The sequence below is a fragment of the Puma concolor genome, chromosome A1 (genome assembly GCF_028749965.1).
Source record: "Puma concolor isolate L17-30 chromosome A1, mPumCon1.1.hap2, whole genome shotgun sequence".
NCBI classification, from domain to species: Eukaryota; Metazoa; Chordata; class Mammalia; order Carnivora; family Felidae; genus Puma; species Puma concolor.
In genome coordinates, this window is record NC_141667.1 from 36,467,851 (window position 1) to 36,480,842 (window position 12,992).

The 12,992-nt window shown below is 37.7% G+C and overlaps 1 long non-coding RNA gene across 5 annotated transcripts in view; it reads right to left on the reverse strand.

The window, feature by feature from the left end:
* Positions 1-2,274: 2,274 nt before the first annotated feature.
* Positions 2,275-12,992, reverse strand: part of LOC147584106 (uncharacterized) — a 79,572-nt gene continuing 68,854 nt past the window's right edge. For all 5 annotated transcript variants that reach the window (XR_015241137.1, XR_015241136.1, XR_015241135.1 and 2 more), the window contains 2 exons: positions 3,301-3,338; positions 2,275-2,474 (listed from right to left, as the gene is read on the reverse strand). This is a non-coding gene — a long non-coding RNA (uncharacterized LOC147584106). The remainder of the gene's footprint in view (positions 2,475-3,300; positions 3,339-12,992) is intronic.

Here is a 12,992-nt window from a genome sequence, read left to right on the forward strand (position 1 = left end):
AATCCTTTTTAGCCAGGTTCTTAAAAACTGACCCAAACAATGTTAGATTTTTATCTTCCATGGCAAATCAGGTGTCAAGGTGAATTTGGATACCACGTACATTGAATGAACTTCTCAATTAGATGACAACCAAACGATATTCTCAAGTTCCTATAACTTAACAATATAGAAATAAAGGCCTTTAATCTCTTATTTTCCTCCACAATCCTCTGTCCAGTCCAGCATTGGAGAAAAGAGGAATCTTGTTATGAACGCTTTTGAGAACAAAGCACCAGCTTTTTTATTAGAGACTGGGAGCACAGCTTATGTATACATGCCTCAGCGTCAGCTAAGTCAATGACTGTTGTTTTTTTTTTTTTTTTTTCTCTTTCATCCCTGGAAAACTTTGATGTTTACAATAGAAAGCCACCATTAAACACAAAGATTACCACTGATGCCAAACTGGTTGCAGTAGAACTTGATCTCTGCTAAGTGAGGATGCTTGCTGTAGAAAGAGGTATCTTTTGTCTTTTCAGACTAGCTGGTGATTACCTAAAATGTTAAATGCGTAGCATCTACACATACAGGCACTTTACTGTGACTTTACTATGACTGCAGTTAGGTCATCTGAACAAATGTGAAGCTATTTTCCATTTCTATGTAAGAATAAACTGATTTTTAGATGTGTACTTTTTAGAACACTTTCAACGATATTATCTCTCAGTTGTCACACCAGTTCTGTGGTATATATTAGGTACATGTTTCAAAACAAAAACAAAAAGAAGAAACAAACATGCAAGTTTTAGAGACTTTCCCTAAATTTATGTAAGTTTAAATGATGTGGCAGCATCAGAAACAGATTTCATAGTGTCTAGAAATTTGTCCAGAATATTTACAGTCACCTGTATCCTGCCACTTTCCTCAATGACAATGAAAATACTTATTATAAGGATCAATAGCTCTAGAAATGGATAGTGTTGGAATATGGTTTAATTTTATTGATCAGTCATATGCTATATTTTAATGGCTCCCATTTTAGCATGGCATTTTTTAGTGGTTATTACTCGTGAGATATAGATCACAGAAAAGTTCTAATTTTCATACATCTGGCTAGCAATTTTTAACATCAGGAGGCCCCTAGAATTCCTGTTTACTTATTAGATGTTTAGACAGACATGATAAAATAGAATCTCAACAAATGCATGAATGCTGGCCACATCCCAGAGACGTTGGGAATAAGGCTCATGAATGTAAGAATAAAGCTCACGAATAAGAGCCATGAAGAGCCACTCTAAAAAGGGAGGGGGGTAGGGTACAATTGGGGTAGGGAGGGCAAGCGTTATCCAGGGATAGCTAGTAACTTATCTGGAGGTAAAAGATGGTCAGAAGATATTGACTCCCTTTTAACAAGGGGAAAAAAAAAAAGTTTGTTTGTTTTTTTGTACAGCAATGGGTGGGCTTCCTCAAATTCCCTTTCCCTGTTCCCTGTTTCTTATAGTTATTCAAAATGAGGAATAAGCCATTGCCAGGATCCAGTTCTATTTTGTGCTCACAAAGGGCAGGCTGTTCCAACAAGCTGTGCCTGCTTGAATGCATGGCTGACTGAGAGGTAACATCATGGATTTGGGGGTGGGGAGGAAAAGGATAAAGATTATCTTATGAGAACCCAATATGAGAATAGAACAGAGCATGAGAACCCAGAGAACAATAGAAGGGATAAAGTGGGACCCAGGAGAGACAAAATGGTCAAAGATGTATCCATTAAAAGTAATAGCTACTTGAAAGCAATACCTATACTACTAAAGATATAGAATAAAGATAACTTCTGGGAACCTTGAAGACCCAATGATAATCATGAAATGCAGAGGTTTTTCATTGCCTGTATGATTGATTGAAGAACAAAAATGCTAAACCATGCATTTTGTCTCATTTGGTTGAGAGCAAACTGCCATTTTAAAAAGTCTGAGAGGAGATCGGGGATGGCTCAGTCAGTTAAGCGTCCAACTCTTGATTTCAGGTCAGGTCATGATCTCACAGTTTGTGAGTTTGAGCCCCACATTGGGCTCTGCACTGACAATGTGAAGACTGCTTGGGATTCTCCCTCTCCCCGTCTCTGCCCCTCCCCAGTGCTCATTCTCTCTCTCTCTCTCTCTCTCTCTCTCTCCCTCTCAAAATAAGTAAATAAATATATATTTTTTAAAAGTCTGGGATTTCTTGCCTATGCTTAACTCCCTTAGAAGATCGTGTATAGTGTTTAAGAACAAGGAATGAAGAAATGTAAGACAGGAGTTTGAATCAGCTCTACTATTTATTATCTGGGTGATGACAGATAAATTACTCAAATTCTTTTGACCTCAGTCTTCTCTTTTGTTAATTGAGATAGTAGTACGTTCCTTGCAGGTTGTTAAAAAGGTTCTGTTCCATGATGTACGCACAACTTTTAGCACAGTGTTCAGTGCTAGACTCAAGTCAGTGTGTGATGATAGCCCTGGATACTGCGAAGAAAAAATAAAAAATGTTCGTGTCACAAAATGACTGAACTTTTAGCTGCATTCCACACAAGTGACCAACATGTTCTGTTGCCTCTAAATGATTTCTTTTTATCACTTACTTAACCGTTTGGCTCTCTCCCAGTTTTCTTTCCTCCAAGAAGCATCCAAAGTGATCTTTGAAAAATGCAAGGCAGGTCACGATACACCACAGAGTAAGTCTCTCCCTTGTCTTCCCTTTGCACTCTACATGACATATCCAATCCCTTACCGGGAACCATCTCCCTACCCCCTCTCTACCTCTCCTCCCACTTTCCCGAGATAGGTTTCTTCTCATTTCTCCAACACATTACACAAGTTCCTATTTTTAGATATTTGCTATAGACATTTTCCTCTGCCTGGAATATTCTTGCAGCAGACAGCTCAAGGTTGATCAATTTTTGCCATATCGATTTTAACGTCATGCAGGATCTCTCAGTCTCTATACAATTAACATTTTAGTCTGGGTAATTTTTTTGATATGGGGGAGGAGGTCCTGTGCTTTGTAGGATATTCAGGATTATCCCTGGGCTCTGTCTGCCAGATACCCGTAGCAAACCTCTTCTCTCCCCCAAGTTGTATTAAGACTGTTTGCAGGCATTGCCCAATGTCCCCTTGGGCGCACAATTGTCCCTCCTCCCAACACACCACTGGCTTCATGTTACTTTCTCAGAGAAGCCTTTGCTCATCTTTCAACCAAAGGTAGCCCCTGAGTCACGATCCCCACCATCTATTCCCCATTATCTACCAAAAAGCATTATAACCCCTCATCTTTTCTTTCTCACTGACTTACCTGGTTATTATCTATCTTCCCCAATGCAGTGTGAGTGCCTTGAAAGCAGAAACCATGATTGGCTTATCTAGAATAAGGATGTAATAAACACATACTGGCATATATACATACATAATGGCTGAACAAATGGGTTGATGAAGACATGTATGCAGTGTCCAAACAGCAGTTTGGTTTTAGAAACCCTGCCTCCAAACATGATTTTATGTTAGTAATTTAAAGATTAAATTTTATACTACACCCATCTGTCAAATATGTGTGCTTCCTGTGCACCAGACATTATTCTAGTTGTTTTACAATACAGTGGTCAACAGGGAAGAAGAAACTTACGTTAATTCTAAAGTCATTTGCCAGGCATTTTAAGGCTGCAAGGTGGGGAGAAAGAATATTTTTGATAATGCATACTTGTTGCCAGTATTGTGTGGGAAGAATGAACATTCTCTCTTTAGACCTTAGTTGTATATTTCTTCTAAGTCCTTCACCAATCTTAGTTAATTTTTCCTTATAATTATTTTTAAATGTTTCTACAACTTTTTAAGTAAAAAGAATTTTTTAATGTTTATTCTTGAGGGGGGTAGGGGCAGAGAGATACAGAATCTGAAGAAGGCTCCATCCAGGCTCTTAGCTGTCAGCACAGAGACCAATGTGGGGCTCCAACTCAGAAGCTGTGAGATGAGATCACGACCTGAGCCAAAGTCAGATGCTTAATGGATTGAATCACCCAGACATCCCTGTTTCTACAGCTTTTTAAATTTGTATCTGGTAGATCCTCTAGAATTTGTTGTATAGAGTGAAGAATTTAATCTTTTTTTAATAGACAGGCTAAGTTATTAGAATACCATTCATAGGACAGTGCATAATTTTCCCACATATCTTAAATACTACATTCAATATACACAAAATTACCGAAATTATGAAGCTCTATGTCTTTCGGAACTCTTGTGTTTAATCAATCTATTTAACTTGGTGCCAGTATCACTGCATTTTGTTAAACACGGCTTTATAGTATATTATGGCATTTGGTAAAATTTGGTAAAACTTTCCCATCATCCATCTCCCAGTTAAACTTTTTAGTTAAACTAATCTTGTTTTTTTTTTCCTCTTCTGGCTTAATTTTAGAATCAGCTTGTCAAATTTTATTTGAAAAATTTGTCAGTATTGTATTTCTTTCATAATCAAAAATACAGTGTTCATATAAATGGTAACAAAACTGTTAAAAATTAAAATACATAATAACATTCAGTATTGCAAAATGCTATTGGATCTCATAAACTGAAACACGACTTGTGGCAACTTGGACTGTGTCCACTTGTGCAACACTTTTGGAAATCAGTTTTGTATTGAACAAAAATACATGTATGTTTTGATTCAGTAACCCTTGGTATGTTTCTTTAGGAAAAATATTTGAAAAGGATAAATTGATATGTACATAAATACTCACGGGGATATTATTATAATAGGCAAAAGACGTGGAAAGAACTTTAATATCCCATGGCAGAAAAAAGGTAGAGTAAGAGGCAGCAGCAAACTTTTTCTTCAATGGCAAGTTAGTAACCCTGTTAGATTGCAGGCCGCATTGTCTGTGTAGCAAACATGCAACTTTTCTGTTGTACTACAAAAGAAGCCGTAGACAATTTAGAAACAAGTGGGTGTGGCTATGTTCCAAAAAAATTTTATTTATGAAAACAGGTAGATTGGCTTATGGGCTGTAGTTCAACAATTTCTGTTACAGAACCAAAACAGTGCATAAGAAGCTAGCAGCAGGTGTATCTTGAGAATATCTTGTGATAGAGGATGTATGAGAAGAAGCAGAGTAAAAATGTATCCACATTGTGACTGCAATTATGAGCAAATTGTAGAGAAGAAGAGCTAGTGAGGAACTGAGGAAGCTATAAAGCTTCTCAGTTATAACCCAATTAGGTTTAGGGAGTTTTGTTTTAATTTTCTATTTGTTCCTTGTATCAAACAGTATTGTGCAGTCTTTATAAAAATATCAATATCTCCTTCTGTACTATTTGTTTCTTTCGGTATTTGTCTTTCCCCATTTATTTCTTGTCTGGACTGCACTTTGATATTTAGTAATTTAAGCTCTGCCCTTAATGGCATATCTTACATTACTGTCTCTTACTTTCTTTTACTTCCAGTCTGCTTATACTATAAATTGATTAACAAATCTGGCCCTCTACTTGTAAAGACCGCCAAAAGTAAGAAAAATCATAAATGATTTGATATGTGCTAAGAATTTTCACAAGTTAAGATTTTCCTAAGTCATTTTCTGATATCCCTGAAAACACTGAAATATATTTAGTTCTAAATCAATATTGAACTCTTTGTCAATCATGCAAAAATGTACAAAATATCTACAGTTTGACAGGGAAAAAAATTCACATCATAATTGGAATTCTTATTGTAAACGTTGAGCAGGGTGCCTGGGTGGCTCAGTCAGTTAGGTGTCCAACTCTTGACCCACTCAGGGCATGATCTCACGGTTCATGAGATCGAGCCCCACATCAAGCTCTGCCCTGACAGTGCAGACCCTGCTTGGGATTCTCTCTCTCTCCATCTCTCTCTACCCCTCCCCTGCTCACACTTTCTCTCTGTCTCAAAATAAATGAACACTAAAAAAATTAAAAAAAAAAAAAAAAAAGAGCAATTCAGGAAACTAGAAACCTGTGCATAATTATATATAGCCTGGATTAGCAAAACCTTAGAAAACTTAAAACTAATCTGAGAACAGATTGTTTGATTACTTTCTGTCCTTAACAGACCTGAGCTGTCACTTGGGGGAAGTGCTAAAAGTGCTACTGTTATATTGTAAGCAAACTGCTGTCATCCTCCCTTTATCAAACAAGTCTAAGTTAAACATTATATTAATGGACCATAACCACCATAAACTGGCTGAAAATGACTAAGAGTCTGGGGGGAGATGGACCAGGAGGTCACTGTTTGGAATGCCAAAGGTTCATAAATGTATAATGAACACTTTGCAATATACATTTATTATAATTATTCATTGCATTTCACCTGCATAGTGGTGATCTGACGTTAAGCACATGAACTTTTTAGAGGTATAAGCACACTTTTATAAATAAAAGAGTTCATATCTCTGGTCCTTTTATCAGTCTATATTTCATTACTTTTTGTGAATATGTGCCTAGCACAACTAAAAGTCCCTGATGCCTGGCTGTTATGCCATGAAACTCTAAGAGGGGTATGCTAAAGATCTCCAGGAAACACTTAAAGTGGCAGCAGCAACTGAAATAGGAATAAATTTTTGAGGACCATCTGTTGGAAAAATCAAAACATCTGGATAAATGTAGACCCTAAGGCTCCTGAGGTTGGCAAAAACTATTCTATCATGAACAGGTCTTGGATTTAGAGGGGATGATTTCATTTGACTAGAAATAAGAAACTAATATGGGACATATGTGAGCCATACTTCATGTCATTGTTTCACATCTCAGGTGCGGAACATTTGGGGTCACTGTCTCCAACCCCTGTAGTAAGTCTGCACGTTGTGATAGTGGCAATCGGTAGACTTACTTCCCTGGGGGATATTCTGAACATTTTCATATAGTGAATACTTACCTTTTTAGGTGGACATAAATCATTTCTCTAAATAATTTTTTTAATTTTTCCTTTTTAAAAAAATATAGTTTTTCTTTGCTTTTAAGATCAGAATCCAGGCTTTCATAGCCAAAGAAGCATTCACACATTAAAGACTATCTCAACTGTCATACATTACTTAAAAATATATTGGAAGTATTAAAATAGAGAAAAAATACATATATATGCCACGTCAATCTGAGGATAAAAATATTCCACTAATTTAAGAATATCTGTAGGAAACTAAACACTCTTCAAAATGTTTGATACAATTTAAAATTATGTTTATTCTTTACTTTCTATTCAAATTGAGTGCTTTCTTTGAAAAAAATATTCTTATATCTCTTTTTAAAAAAAAGTTTGCATGCCTATTTCTAGGTGGTCACAGAGGAGTGTTTGCAAATGGAAAATGGATTCCACTAGTTTATGGAAGAGATCCTAAAGAGGAATATCTGAATAACAAAGCTTATTGTTTTGTAACAAACATCCTCTTCTCATTCTTGTTGGACCAAGATCAAGTCTCCATTATTCCCACCTCCCCCCACCCCCCAACATGCTAAAGTATCAGAGTTCAAGGTCACTTGGCATTGTTTTGAGTGAGCTGGTTCACTGCTTCCTGCCTCCCTGATCGCCTACCTCTTTCCAACATAAACGGGCCACTCACTGAGCAAAGCCACTTCTTCTATGCTTCAATCTCAGAAACATAAAGGCAGCAAGTTACAAAGAAGTCAGAAAACATTACCTTGTTACAGAGAACAACTTGACCTGAAAACAAAATAACACAGATGTACAGCCAAACAGAGAAATCAGCAAGCTTGTGGAATGCTCAGTGACAGCCTTAAGCACATCCTTACTGAGTCTTTCAAAGAACGGTCACCTTAATTGGCTGACCCAGAACAGTCCACCCTCGGGCTGCAGGTGCTGCAGAAAACCACAGCTCCATTGGAAGGTGCCACTCTGCTATTTGAAATGATTTCAAAAAGGAGATACAGACCATCTTCAGCCATCTTTTCCCAGTCTTTCATCCCACACTGTCCCCTCAAAACACGACTTTAATCACAAATATCAGAGGAAACACACACCATACATGAGCACAACTTAATCCCTAACATATTTTCTGCCTCTTCCCCTATAAAAATCTGTATTGCCAAAGAAAAAGAGCAAGAAAAAAGATCTTTTACAAATGCTAACTTATGAGTGGAATGTTAAAATGCATACATACAAAAACCTTAACGAGTCATCATAATTTGAAGAAAACTAATCTAAATTATTAGAATTTACATTATGACAATACTTAGAAAAATTATATTGCTTATAATAGTTTCAAGGATGTTCTATTTAAAAGAAATTTTATTATGTAGTAAAGATTTTTTTAATTTTTAAAAAATCTTTATTTTTGAGAGAGAGACAGCATGTGAGCAGGGAGGAGCAGAGAGAGAGGGAGACACAGAATCCAAAGCAGGCTCCAGGCTCTGAGCTGTCAGCACAGAGCCCGACGCGGGGCTCTAACTCATGAACTGTGAGATCATGACCTGAGCTGAAGTCGGATGCCCAACAGACTGAACCACCCAGGAGCTCCTATGTAGTTAAGACCTTTAAGGCTTTGATCGGATGAGTCACTTTTCAAAGCATGGCAAATAAATGAATATTTTAAAGTGCATAAATGTTTTCAAATTAAAAAAAATCTTAGCTATAAGCTCGTATTCAATAATCCTATGCTTTTTTCAAGATAATGCGAGGTAAACTATAATTGTAAACTATATCTGGATTAAGAATAGTTTCTGCTGGGGCGCCTGGGTGGCTCAGTCGGTTGAGCGTCCGACTTCAGCTCAGGTCACGATCTCGCGGTCCGTGAGTTCGAGCCCCGCGTCAGGCTCTGGGCTGATGGCTCAGAGCCTGGAGCCTGTTTCCGATTCTGTGTCTCCCTCTCTCTCTGACCCTCCCCCGTTCATGCTCTCTCTCTCTCTGTCTCAAAAATAAATAAATGTTAAAAAAAATTAAAAAAAAAAGAATAGTTTCTGCTCAATTAGATCCAAAATGATGTTTTATAATCTATAATTCACAGTTTATACAATTCACAGTTTATAATGCGGTAATTCCTACAAACATTTATTGCAACCTTTAATGACTTCATTATGTTTACATATATTTTGAAAATAAGATGTATTTGCCCAGGTGTGCCTGGGTGGCTCAGTCCAGTTAAATATCAGAGTTCAGCTCAGGTCATGATCTCAGGGTTCATGAGTTCAAGCCCCACATCGGGCTCTGTGCTGACAGCTCAGAGCCTAGAGGCTGCTGTAGATTCTGTGTTTCCTTCTTTCTCTTCCCCTCCCTCGCTTCCCCTCCCCTGCTCACACTCTGTCTCTCTCTCTCTCTCTCAAAAATAAACATAAAAAAAGGATGCATTTGACTATATGAAAATTTTGTCTCAAAGTAATTAAGGGCATAATTTTTCAGAACAACTCCTAAGATGTGTGAGAGTAACTTGTGTTAAAAAGACATATACACTGTCGATCTAGGAATAATCTGAAATGAGTGAAATTATTAGATATCTCAGAAATCTGGGGGTCTCTGAAGCCAGAACAAAAGACGTGCAACCAGGGCAAAATCAGAGTGGCACCAAAGTCCTACATGATGATGAATGTGGCAAATGGATGGTTAATCACAGATAGTTTCAGCATTCCTGCAATTTATATATAATATCTGATATATATATACATATATATGTATATGATGGTCATATTTTGTTATATTTAAACGTATTACACAACTGTATGATAATGCTTATCAGGACAGCATGTGGTGGGTGGACAGTTCAGCGTAGTGAACATTACTAGGTGCAATGCATGCAGAATAGAAAGTTTAGAAGAAATATGCTTTAGACTTTAGTGTTTCTCAAAATTTACTGTGCATACAAATCATCTAGAGATCCTGAAGTGCAGATTTTGATTCAGCCATACTGGGGGTGCCTAAGAATCTGCTTCTTCATAAATTTCTAGGAGATGCCAGAAATTTGCTAGTTTGAAGACGAAAACTAGAGTAGCAAGAGCTGATATTTAGGGTGTAGCTGAGGCAGTACAAAGTTCTCATGCAAAGACTGGGGTAGAAATAAAATAAAAAAGTGGCCTGTCTTGATGGGACTAATATTATAGGGTTCCTACCTTGTACAAAGCACTATAAACTGTATATGCATTGTCTCATTTAATATTTCCCTAACCCAATGGATGAAGTGCCAATATTAACTTACTTTTGATTGGAAAGCTTTAGAATCATAGAATTAGTATAAAAACTGGCACTTAAACACAGGTTTTTCAGGGGTGCCTAGTTGGCTCGGTCTGTTAAGTGTCCAACTTCGGCTCAGGTCATGATCTCACAGTTTGTGAGTTTGAGCCTCACGTCAGGCTCTGTGCTGACAGTTCAGAGCCTGGAGCCTGCTTTGGAATCTGTGACTCCCTCTCTCTCTGCTCCTCCCCTGCTTATGTTCTCTCTGTCTCTGAAAAAATAAGTAAACGTTAAAAAAATTTAAACACAGGTTTTTCCATTACTAAGCCACAGTTCCTCTTATGTATTTATTTAATGGTATTGTTTCATATAGAAACTTAGAGATGTGATGGAGAAGACAGAGTGGGGATATACTTAGAATTTATATTGGTGTAATTTTGAATTACAAATGCCAAGAAAGCCAAGTAATTCACGGAGTTAATTAAAGTAGAAACCACTATTGTATAGGGTTTAATTTGTCATATGCACTGTTCATCCTTTCTTGATGTAGTATAATGCATATATCCATTTTGAAGACTAAATCACTATAGGACATTTGAAGACAGCATGAGGAGGTAGCATTTCAGGTTAAGATAATTTCATGTGCAAAACAGCGAGACCGAAACAGCATGTTGTGGTTGGGGAAATAGAAATAATTTAGTGAGCTAGAACATTCAGTGTGAGAATAGCCTCTACAAAGAGGCCGGGGAGCAGGGCATGGGTCACATGATGAAGGACCTTTCAGTGGAATTTGGGCTTTCTGACATAGGTAGAATGCCACTGAGGAAAAATGTAAACACAGATTTGTTATTTTTAAGAGAAGATTGTCAGAGAAGAGGAGGAAGGATTAAAGGGGCACAGAATGAAGGCAAGAATACCCCTTTGGGAATTTTTTCATAGTCAAGGCAAAGGAAAAATGTTAGTTTTAAGGTGGTTCCCACTGAGGGAGAGATTCAAGAAATATTTAAGAGATAATATTACTGAGACTTTGTGAACAAATGGGTTGAAAGAAGTGATAAAAATAGTTAATTTGGATTATAATTTGAACGTTCAATCACTGTGTTTCAAAGGCATTTTGCTGGCCATCATTCAATGACCTTTGGTGATTGTGGACTTCACCTTGGATGAGTGGACTTTTCTGGACCCCTCTTAGAGAAACTTACACAGAGATATGGTACTGGGGAACTACAAGAACCTGAGTACAATGGGTTATCAACTCTTTATATGCAGTCTGATGTCATGGTTGGAACAAGAGTGGAGGACAGTAGAGAGAGGTAGTCTTCACGGTTCTTGAGGTGATTTGAGATTTTGTTTCATGATGTGGCATTTCTTGCTGTGAACTTCCCTCCTTGAACTGCTTTTTCTGCATCCAAAATTTCTGGTATGTTGTATTTCCATTTTCATTTGTCTCAAAGGATTTTTTTTTCCTCTTGACTTCTCTTTTGATCCATTAATTGCTTAGTAAAAACATATTGTTTAATAAAAAAAAAGATATCACTCAACCATCACAGCATGAAGGGGTGCTTCAAGATGATAACTCTATATAGCATTAGACAATATTGATATTGCCAGAATAATAAGAAACTTCTCACTTAATAGAAAGCGAATGTTTGGGATACTAGAGGCAGGGAGAGGCACGTATTAATTGTCTTGAACTTCCACCCCACTGCTCTGAGTTCTATTGTGCATCTCTACAAGCAGTGGATTCCTCAGCTACTCTGTCATGATACTTGCCCTGGCACCAAATACTGGCCACAGCAGAGCTGTTAGCTGTTCAGTCTGTGTAAACTGAGGTCTTCTGAAAAGCAGACACCAAGAAGGGACTAGACATGCAAGAGAATTATTGGAGGGAACAGGTGAAGAATAAAATGGAAGAAGCAGCTGTAGGCAGAGAAAGCCTTTTTAAAGCAGTGTGGGTCTGTGAGAGGAAACGATGAAGGACATTTTAGCTGGGTATACTCTTTCAATGGCAGTAGTATTCTTTTTTTTTTTTTTTAATTTTTTTTTAACGTTTATTTATTTTTGAGACAGAGAGAGACAGCATGAACGGGGGAGGGTCAGAGAGAGGGAGACACAGAATCCGAAACAGGCTCCAGGCTCTGAGCTGTCAGCACAGAGCCCAACGCGGGGCTTGAACTCACGGACCGTGAGATCATGACCTGAGCCGAAGTTGGCCGCTCAACCGACTGAGCCACCCAGGAGCCCCTATGGCAGTAGTATTCTAATACATGTTCTAGTGAACTTTCAGGCAGGGCAATTGGGAGCCTATTGAGCCAAAGTTGCCCATTGGAGAAGTCCCATGACTCATAGAAATGAGCTTGCATTAGTGTCACTGTTGTGCTTGGTCACTGATTGGGATTGACTGGGAGTTGCCCAGGGGAATAGGGTAGATCCTGAGGGTTGGCATATGGACTGTCAATCAACTATGCTCTGCAGCAGATATGAGTGGTTTGTTCCCATGGCTGCCAGATGTGTGTGTGTGTGTGTGTGTGTGTGTGTGTGGTATTTAAAATGTGAAAAATGTGATTTTTCAAATTAGTGGAGAAAGAATAATCTATTTAGTAAATGTCACTGAAAAAATTGGTTAGGATGCTCCTATCAGGAGCAAGCTGGCCATATTTTTGATTGGAGCGCTACTATCTAGAAATATACCTGGCATACCATCATTGCTCAAGACAGTTTTTAAAATTGTGTTGAATAGTCTATCCTTAAATAAGGTTAGATCCCTACTTCATACCTTTTAGTAAAATTAATCTCAGATGATTTAAGTAATTGGTCATAAAACTAAAAGCATTGAAGAAAGCAGAGGAATTTGCATTTATAAATTT